This window comes from Manihot esculenta, chromosome 7 (assembly GCF_001659605.2).
Source record: "Manihot esculenta cultivar AM560-2 chromosome 7, M.esculenta_v8, whole genome shotgun sequence".
NCBI classification, from domain to species: Eukaryota; Viridiplantae; Streptophyta; class Magnoliopsida; order Malpighiales; family Euphorbiaceae; genus Manihot; species Manihot esculenta.
Window position 1 is genome coordinate 5,036,372 of NC_035167.2, and position 10,668 is coordinate 5,047,039.

At 29.8% G+C, this 10,668-nt stretch overlaps 1 non-coding gene across 1 annotated transcript; it reads left to right on the top strand.

Annotated features, from left to right (window-relative positions):
• Window positions 1–6: 6 nt before the first annotated feature.
• Window positions 7–113, top strand: LOC122724279. Its single transcript, XR_006351543.1, has one exon. It is a non-coding gene; the product is annotated as a small nucleolar RNA R71 (small nucleolar RNA).
• Window positions 114–10,668: the final 10,555 nt, after the last annotated feature.

A 10,668-nucleotide genomic window follows, 5' to 3' on the forward strand; every position in this document is an offset into this window, starting at 1 on the left:
TCAGAGATGTCATGTTGAGGGCAGCTTGTGCACAATCGATTGAATCTTTCCCAATATTCATATAGCTCTTCATAATCCTTTTGCTTGATGCAACTAATCTCTCTTCTGATGCCAATAGCTTTTGAGGTTGGGAAGTATTTTCTCAAGAAGACTCTCACCATCCCATCCCATGAAGTGATGGATCCAGGTGGTAAATAGAACAACCATTCTTTGGCAAAATCATTAAGAGAAAAGGGAAAAGCTCTTAATTTAACATGCTCTTCGGAAATACCTTGAGGCCGCATTGTTGAGCACACAATGTGAAATTCTTTGAGGTGCTTGTGTGGATCCTCATTTTTAAGACCTTTGAATTTTGGAAGAAGATGAATTAATCCGGTTTTGAGCTCAAAAGGGGTTGCCAAAGGTGGGTAAGTGATGCACCATAGTGCTTGATCATCCAAGGGTGTTGCTAATTCACGAAGAGTTCTTTCTTGTGCCATTGGAGCTCTTGCCTCAACATTTTTAGCTTCAAATTCAGCAAGGACAGCAGCTGGTTCAAGAGTAGTTGCTGCTGCATTTTCTGCCTCTTCAGGTGTTGTTGTGGCTGTCTTTATAGCAGCTCGTTCAGCTACTATTTTAAGGGCTGGTTCTGGGATTTTGTTGGCAAAAATTTCTAGTTTTTGGGCTGGTTTTGGTGCAATTTTAGGGGCTGGTTCTGAGTGCAACAGCTTGTGCAGCAATAGATTCAAAAAGTGCAGCATGTACAACAGTTTCAACAATTGGTTCAGCAACTTTATTCAGCAGGTGCAGCAGCGGGTTCCTCAATAACTTGTGCAGCAGATTGAATGGTGGACACCAGTTTTGTTTCCGATGCAGATGCAGATAGTTTTAAGGCTTGGTTCCTCAAGTTTGCTTGCTTTCTCAAGCTCTTGGCAATACGTTCAATTTCTGGATCGTAAAGAAGAGCTTCTTTACGATCAGCCCTGGTCATAAAAGGAAAATACGTTAGTTAGATCAAATCCCCGGCGACGGCGCCAATTTTTGATAAGCGGTTGTCGAAGCCGTCAAAAATAAACCTATTAAACAATCAACAATTAACTTGTAGATAGTGGCAATAGGGTCGAACCACAGGGATTTGACACTACGAATTTTCCTATTAATGACTTGGACAAATAAATAACAAGTAATTAAAAGAGGGGGTTTGATTTGATGAATTAATATTAAATAGCAAGAGAAAGCAATAATTTAAAGATGAGTAAATGAATAAGAGAAAAGTTTCTAGTTGAAGTATGGATCTATTTCAGATTGTTTAGAATTGATCATTGATTCTTTAATACTCCTATTTATCTCAATAAATTAGTTTAGGATGTGGAAGACGCTTCTCACAATCCAAATTCCTCCTTAGTTCTAGTTTGATTAGGAAACGTTCGCTAATCAAACACTAGTTAACAAGTTGCCAAGGAACGTCCTTGGGGCCTTTGGCATCGAACAACTGTTAACTGCATTAAGACTTAGAGAAACCTAATTCTAACCTTGCCAACCGCGTGGTCAAGTTTAGATTATGCAACTTGATTAAATGTGTGTTTAAATAATCTAAGCAATTACGGACTTAAACTATTCAAACAATTGTTACTCAAGCAATTAAAAGCAATAGGCCTAAATTGATTCAAAAAGCAAAGCAACAATTATAGAAAGATCAAATTGCATAAATATTGAAAATAAATAGAAGTTTAACAATGGAGATTTAAATCTCCCAATTCATCACAAATCTGAATTTTCCAACTTCAACTAGAAAAGAAAGTGTTTAGCCACTCATGGTGGACAAAAATACACAAAAGAAAAGAAGAAGAAAAGAAGGAGACAAGCTGCTGTGTTTTCTGCAGAATTGCTGAAGATGAGATGATGATTTGCTGGTTTGGATGCTGCCCTTATATAGCTGGAGAATCCCAATTCCAATTTGATTAGGGTTTTGAAATCTCAATTTGATTTGGTCTTCTTTGTAGTCTTTGATTCCTCTTTGGATTTTGTATTTGATTGAGAATGGAACTCTCTAAGTGAAGGGCGTGGCTCTTGGGATTGATCTTGTGGTGTTTGAAGTGGACTTGGACTTCTTTTCTTTGAATTTGGATTTTCTGCTCTTTTCCCGCCTCTGCTGTCAACTTCTGCTGTCAAGGTGATTTGGGCAGTTTCTGCGAGTGATTTGGGCAAATCACTTGCCCAATTTGCCCCAATCGCTTTATGGGATTCAGTCCAGTTTCTGTCTCTGTCTCTGCGAGTGATTTGGCCAGTTTCTGCTAGTGATTTGGCCAAATCACTCAGACCCAATCACTTTTCCAGCTTTTTCTTCACTTTTTCTCCAACTTTCCAATTTCTTCCTTTTCTGCAAAAACATGACAAAAACACAAATTAAGCTAGAAAAATGTGTAAATAAACAGTAATAAATATAATAAAAATGTGGCTAAATTATGCTTGATCAGACGACCGGGGACAAATGCCGACTGATTAGGGGAAATGATCTTATCTAATACTCTCTTAAAACGGTTAGCCAAAACTTTAGATAAAGTTTTATACACCATATTGCACAGAGCGATAGGCCTAAAATCCTTCACCAACATCGGATTATCACATTTAGGGATCAACACAAGCAAAGTATTTGAAATATTAGCTGGAAGTGTACCTCTAGCCAACCATTCGCGACAAGCTTTACAAATATCCGGACCAAGAATCTTCCAATGCCTCTGAAAAAATGCTGGGTTAAGGCCGTCTAATCCCGACGCTTTATCTGGATTCATTTGGAAAAGAGCGTGCCTGAATTCTTCATCAACAAAAGTTGCAGTTAACATAGCATTATCATGAAAATCAACTTTCGGCTGAACCAAGCTAATCACCTCACCGAAATCGACAACTGCACCAGAGAATAATTCCTGAAAATATGATTGAAAAGTATTCGCAATTGCATGCTGATAAGAAGAAATAGAGCCATCCGAAGTTGTAATTTCCACAATACGATCTTGCCTTCTTCGCGCCTTAATATTATTGTGGAAATATTTAGTGTTTTTGTCTCCATGGCGAAACCAAAAAAGCTTTGCTTTACGCAATATAAAATATTTTACTCACATTGACAAATATTTAAGTGGTCATCAGAGTATTTTAAGTATTTAAAAAATTTATCTCTTTAACGTGTTGACTTACGAAATTATAAATACAAAAACCTCTCATTCATTTGCACAAATTAATTATAAAAAAATTTAAATATTTAATTTTAAAAATATAAAAATTAACCAATTAATTATACTAAAATTTAAAAAATAAAATAAAAGATATCCTATTTAAAATTATAAATCCCAAATTAATGTATAAGGAATTGAATCAAGAAGCAAATCAAGTAAAAAGATATCAAATAGCATTATCTTAACTAGCAAGCAATTCAATTGTATAACTCTGCTAAAACCCAAAAGTAAGAACAAAATAATATAAACACGAAATTTCTTCCACCGTCTTTTCCATCATCGCTTTTAAATTTCTTTTCATATCTTATTTATAATTTTTTAAATTAATTTTCTAATTATACCATCTTAAACACATTAAATTTTATTAAATATTAAAAAAATATTTTAAATTTTTTTTAAAAATAAAATAAAATAAATAAGATTATAATAATTAATTTATATATTATTAAAATCTTAAAAAAATATATTATTTTAATCTCAGTAATTAACTTTAGAGGTGGATAATAATTCAAGGTGACAAAGCAATTGGTTTGCTTTTGGGCTATTTTCATTTATAATCCTGCCTCCTATAGATCTAGTGCTATTTTACGTGTGGTGCACTCAGCTCATTTGAGAAAGAAAGGGATTGCTAATACTTGGAGTATTCATATATTTCCAGAGAGTTTGCTATGAGTCAGCCACTATTTTCTCCTGAATAATAGTAATAAATTATTACTTTTGCAATACAAAATAAAATTACACACAAAAAAGCCATATCAATCCTTATCATCTTCATATTCTTCTTATTATTCAGCATTAAATGCATAATTGGTTTGATTTTAAATTAGTAGTCAGCAGGATTCAGTTTAAATCGAAAAAACCGACCGAACCGAATTAATTTAAAAATTTAGTTATGTTGTTTATTCAGTTGAGTTCGATTCGGTTTCGATTTTTAATTTTAAAATTTTTTATTATTTCAATTCGGTTCGATTTTGATCAGAAAAAAATCGAAAAAATTAAATCGAACCGATTTAATGATAATAATATATTATTTTCAATAATATAGAGAGATTAAATCATATTAAATTTAAAATATTCTAATTGAATTTTAAAATACTAAAAATAAAATGTAAAAAATAAAAAATTTATTAAAAATTCAAACCGAACAAATTGAATTGAATCAAAATGAATCAGACCGATTTGATTTGATTTGATTTTTAATCAAAATCAATTCGATTCGATTTTTATAAATATTAAAATTTCAATTTTCGATTTATTTGATTTGATTCAATTTTAAATCGAACTGACCAAATAGCCACCTCTATTTTAAACTATACTAAATTTAAAATTAAAATGAATTTATAAATAATATCAAATTAATACTAAGATATTAATTAAATTAAATAAAATTAAAAATAAATTAAATCAATTCGATTAATAGGTTATTTAGTTTTTTAAATAAAATAAAATTTTAAAAAAACATATATCACTATGAGTAATATAATAGATAAGAATAAAAGCTACCTTTTATTAATTAAAATTAATTATATTAAAATATTATTTTAAATTCATTTACTTTAATATATATCATAATCATGTAAAAGAATACACAGCATTTTTAAAATCATTTAAAAAAAAAAAAAAACTTATGCTCTGTGTGGCAGAATTTCTTTCAGAATAACGTGTCACGTGCTTTGCAGTCGGTTACACCTCCTTTTGATGAAGAATCACGTGATAACTCGCATTTCGTGAACCAAATTATTAAGGGTGAATTTACATTGAACACTACTATTAATAAGTTAACTTTCTATTCATAAATTGATTGAAATTTTTGAAATTTTTTATTTTATTAAATATTTTAGTTATTTTATTTATTTAATTATTAATCATGTTAATTGATATTCTGAGATAAAAAAATAAAATTTACGGTAGTAATAAGATTTACGGTAGTAATAAGGTTTACGGTAGTCGTAGTCGTGTAAGTTTAACTAGAGAGAAAAATATTCTTCCACTTTTATTCGTTTTCATTTATCTATTAGTGACGCCTAACGACCTGTCTATATGACGTGGGTTCGTATATATGAAAATATCAAAGCCTCTCTCTCCATATCATATGGTCATTTAATTCTCCCGACGCATAGGTGGACAGGACTTGCTGGACCTATACTCGCGGGACCCGGTCTATCCCTGTGCTTGGATCAAGACTGGAGATATTGGCCTGATCATTCAAGGAAGATTTCATGGGCTTAGGACTAGCATTGTCTTCTTAAAATCGGCCTTATCTTGGGTTGGCAAAGCCCGACAGTCATCATTAATTAAATATAAATAATCAAATGCATATGAGAATATGAGAATCAAATGCCTAAAATTGATATTGAATTAACATTAATTTATTAATTTTATTTATAGTAATTCTATTTATAGTAATAAATATAATTAAAAATTTTAATTACATATAAATAATCTAAATCTTAATATCACATCTAAATCTTATAATATCTTTAGATATTACATTATCTTTTAAAATCATTCGATTTATTTAGCTTAACCATCATGATTTTAAAATTATAGACTAACCAAATTATTTTAACACAGAACCTTAAGAGTTTTAAATTTTAAATATCGTGAATTGTACCTCCATCAATTCTCATGCGAATGTGAATTTGAATATAATTGTGAATATATTTATAAATAAAGAATTTTTTTTGTATATCATTGGATGTGAACGGAGAAAATATCTTCTTTTAGTATTACTTGTGAGTAGAAAAATATTCTCTTGGCATTGCTTTTAAATGATTCTTTTATTATAGTGTTGAATGTGAATAGAGATTTATTTTTTCCCGACATAGAATGTGAAGGAGACTTCTCTTCTATTGGCATGGCTGACTTGGATTTGTTACAGTATTGATATGGATTTAGTGTTTTTGAATTTGGCTTTATTTTTTGTTCATATGAGTTTTGTTTTTTTGCATCATTTTTTATTTTTCTTTCTTATATTGAATCTCTCAATCATATAAATTCTTTTCCTTGATAAAATTACTATGATACTTGATATTCTGAAATCCCGAAAATAGGGTTTACAGTACGTGCCCATCCTTAAGGATTTTTTCTTTCTTATTCTTTTCTTTTGGCTTGATGTCTTGCGGTCTCTTTGTGGCACCCGTTTCTGTCAGACAGGCTCGTACGTACAGTATTGTCAGTCACCTTATCTATGTCAGGCGGCCATTCAATTTTCCTCAGTGCGCATGCGAATAGGGCTGCGAAGAAACGGGGCTTGCTCATTTCTCCCCTTGTCCCATCACCAGGCCGGCTTCCTTCTTTTCGGGCTTGGGCTCGTGGACAACCCAGCCTGTCATGCATGTTGAAGCTCAGTCCGAAACTGCGGAGTAGATCTGCTTAGGGGCATTCCGAACTTAGGACCTTCATGGGTTCGTGAATTCTGACTTAGCTCAAGCGGTTATACTGTGTGATTACTCGCATTTTTAAAATCATTTTTAAAATCATTTAAAATCATTTTTAAAAAAATCATTTAAAAAAAAAAAACTTATGCTCTGTGTGGCAGAATTTCTTTCAGAATAACATGTCACGTGCTTTGCAGTCGGTTACACCACCTTTTGATGAAGTATCACGTGATTACTCGCATTTCATGAACGAAATTATTAAGGGTGAATTTACATTGAACACTACTATTAATATGTTAATTTTCTATTCATAAATTAATTAAATTTTTTGAATTTTTTTATTTTATTAAATATTTTAGTTATTTTATTTATTTAGTTTTTAATCATATTAATTGATATTTTAAAATTAAAAAAATAATGTTTATGGTAGTAATAAAATTTACAATAGTCTGTGTAAGTTTAGCGAAAGAGAAAAATATTCCTTCCCTTTTATTCCTTTTCATTTATCTGCTAGTGACGCCTAACGGCCTCTCTACTACAGTGCCATCTGTCTATGTCACGCGGGTCCGTACATATGAAATTGTCTGAGCCTCCCTCTCCATACCAGATGGTCATTTAATTCCCTCGACGCATAGGTGGGCAGGACTGCGACTTTTACTTGCTGGATCTATACTCGCGGACGACCCGGTCTGTCCCTGTGCCTGAATCAAGACTGGAGATGCTAGTCCGATCATTCAAGGAAGACTTCATAGGCTTAGGATTGGCACTGTCTTCTTAGATCTGGCCTTATCTTGGGGTGGCAAAGCCCGATGATCATCATTAATTAAATATAAATAATCAAATGCATGTGAGAATATGAGAATCAAATGCATAAAATTGATATTGAATTAACATTAATTTATTAATTTTATTTATAATAATTTTATTTATAGTAATAAATATAATTAAAAAATTTAATTACATATAAATAATCTAAATCTTAATATCACATCTAAATCTTATTATATATTTAAATATTACATTTTCTTCTAAAATCATTCGATTTATTTAGCTTAACAATCATGATTTTAAATTTATAGACTAAGAACCTTAAGAATTTTAAAATTTAAGTATCGTGAATTGTACTTTCATCGAACCTTAAGAATTTTAAAATTTAAGTATCGTGAATTGTACTTTCATCGATTCTCATGCCAATATAAATTTGAATATGATTATGAATATATTTATGAATAAAGAATTTTTTTTCGTATCTCATTGAATGTGAGCGGAGAAAATATATTCTTTTAGTATTACTTGTGAGTAGAGAAATATTCTCTTGGCATTACTTTTAAATGATTCTTTTATTCTGATGTTAAATGTGAATGGAGATTTATTTTTTCCCGACATAAAATATGAAGGAGACTTCTCTTCTATTGGCATTGCTGACTTGGATTTGTTACGGTATTGGTATGGATTTACTGTTTTTGGTTTTGACTTTATTTTTTGTTCATATGACTTTTTTTTTTCATCGTTTTTTCTTTTTCTTTCTTATATTGAATTTCTCAATCACATAAGTTCATTCCCTTATAAAATTGCTATGATACCTGATATTCTAAGATTCCGAAAATAGGGTTTATAGTACGTGTTCATCTTTAAGGAAATTTTCTTTCTTATTCTTTTCTTCTGACTTGTTAGTAACGCCTTGCGGCCTTTCTGTGGCACCCATCTCTGTCAAGCTGTACGTATAGTATTATAGTCACCTTACATATGTCAGGCGACTGTTTAATTTTCCCAGTACGCATGCGAATAGGGTTGCGAAGGAACGAGGCCTACTCATTTCTCCCCTTTTCCATCACCGGGCCGGCTTCCTTCTTTCCGGACTTGGGCTCGTGGACGACCCGACCTATCATGCATGTTGAAACCCAGTCCGAAATTGCAAGGTAAGCCTGCCTAGGAGCGTTCAGAATTTAGGGTCTAATCTACGTTCGTGGGTTCGTGAGTCCTGACTCAGCCAAGCGGATGTGAGGCTCAACAGTTATCAATATCCATTAGATTTTTAGAGGAAAAGAAAAATAAGAGAATCAAACGCATAAAATTGACATTAATTTTATTCATGATACTGTTATTTATAGTAGCTGAATCGGTTTCACTTTGCTGAAACATGCCAAAATTAACACAGAAATGGGTAAGGCCAGTGTTCACCGAATGCTGATAACATGATAAATTCAAGGAGGCTGACGTGAGAGTTGATGGGGGTGATAAGAGCTTGGAGCTCGTCTTGGCACGAGGGAAAAGAACGAGAAGAAAGGCCTAAGCCCTCTAAGCCTCTTTTGCAGGCCACTGCTCCAAATTCAAATCCTAAAAAATTATCACTTGCCCAAAGATGACCACTTTCAGCTAAGCCAATCTTTAAATTTCCTTTCATAATTTGTTTTTAATTCTTTCTTTTTACGGGAAACTGATAGAAATTAGTACGGGAAAACAGAACTTGTCCCCAAGTTTAACGTTTTCCACGCTGATTCTGCCAAACATAATTTATTTAAAAAAATTCTTTATTGTTCACTTAATCCCTTAATAAAACTAAGATGTAAAATTCCTATTATTATATTTTTAAAGCCTATTTTTTCTTAATTTTATAATTTTCTGGTAATTTAACCCTAATTATCTATCACTAGTATTAATTTTTAAAATTAAATTTATTTTAAATTCAATTATATAATATCTAAATTTATTTGCGGAGTAAAATCAAGTACTTTAATTTGTAATTAGTCAATGAAATTAGGTATAGTGAACCCTTTTTCCCAAACCGAAACGTCCTTTGGGGCCACGAGAGTCAACTATATGCGAGTTTGCGAAAGAGATTTTGACTTTTCAAGGGGAAACCATATGTAAACAAACGGACATTCTAGGATTTCGCTCTCCAAAAAAATCTATTTACATCAAATTTATAAGTATTTATAATATAAAATTATAATAAAGTATATTTAAAAAATAGATAATTATAAAAAATTCTCTAAATTTTACTAAATATATTTTAATTTCTTTTAATAAATATACACAAATTAATTTTTTAATTTGATTTGATATTTAATATAAATTCAGATGACACATTTTTAGAAGTTGATAACTATTTTTTAATTTTTTTCAATGATAAATATAAAATTTTATGTAGTTATAGATTAAAAGTATTGTAATAACATTATTTTTAATAAATTAAAGATTATGATTTTTCTCTTTTTAAAAAATTAATTATATTTATTTTAATTAAACTAAAAATTAATAATTAATTTAATAAATTCATTCCGACTAAATTCATTAGAAAATGTATAAATTATAATTAAACTTAACTATTCTCAATTAATTAAACTCAATTTTGAATTTTATTAATAAATATAATTAATTTTTCAAACAATAAAAATTGTGATTTTTAATTTAATAAATATAATATTATCATAATACTTATTATCACCTATAACTATATAAAAAATTAAAAAACTACACTTGTTATTGTAAAAAAATAAAAAAAAAGGTTATTAACTCTTAAAAATATTTTATTTAAAATTATAAATAAACCGAATCAATATTAACGAGCCTGACAGACTGTTATTGCCTTTAAAAAGCTGGCAGCGAAAGATAACTCCACATAGCTAATTAGCTGATTGAAATTAGCTATTTGAGACATTCGTAGTACTATCACAATGCTTTGTTTTAATTAAATAGTCGGATTTTTTTTATAAATTGTTATTTTATTAAATTTAATAATAAATATAAATAAATTTAAGTTATTAATTCATAATACATTAATTAATTTTAAAATATATATATTAAAATGCAAATAGTTGATTTCATTATCCCTAAATTTATTATCTTGTGTTTGTATATATGAATTTACATATATCTCTTATTTAAAATCAATGATTTTATAATAATTTAATTTAATTTAATTAATTAATTAACTTTTTATTAATTTTCTTATTTAAAATTAAAAATTTTAATTCTTCTAAATCTTCAAAAAATTCATATTAAAAGAAATAAAAAAACAAACAATATTGTATAAAAATTCATTTCAATTTGTTGTTATAAAATGGATTGTTCCAAAC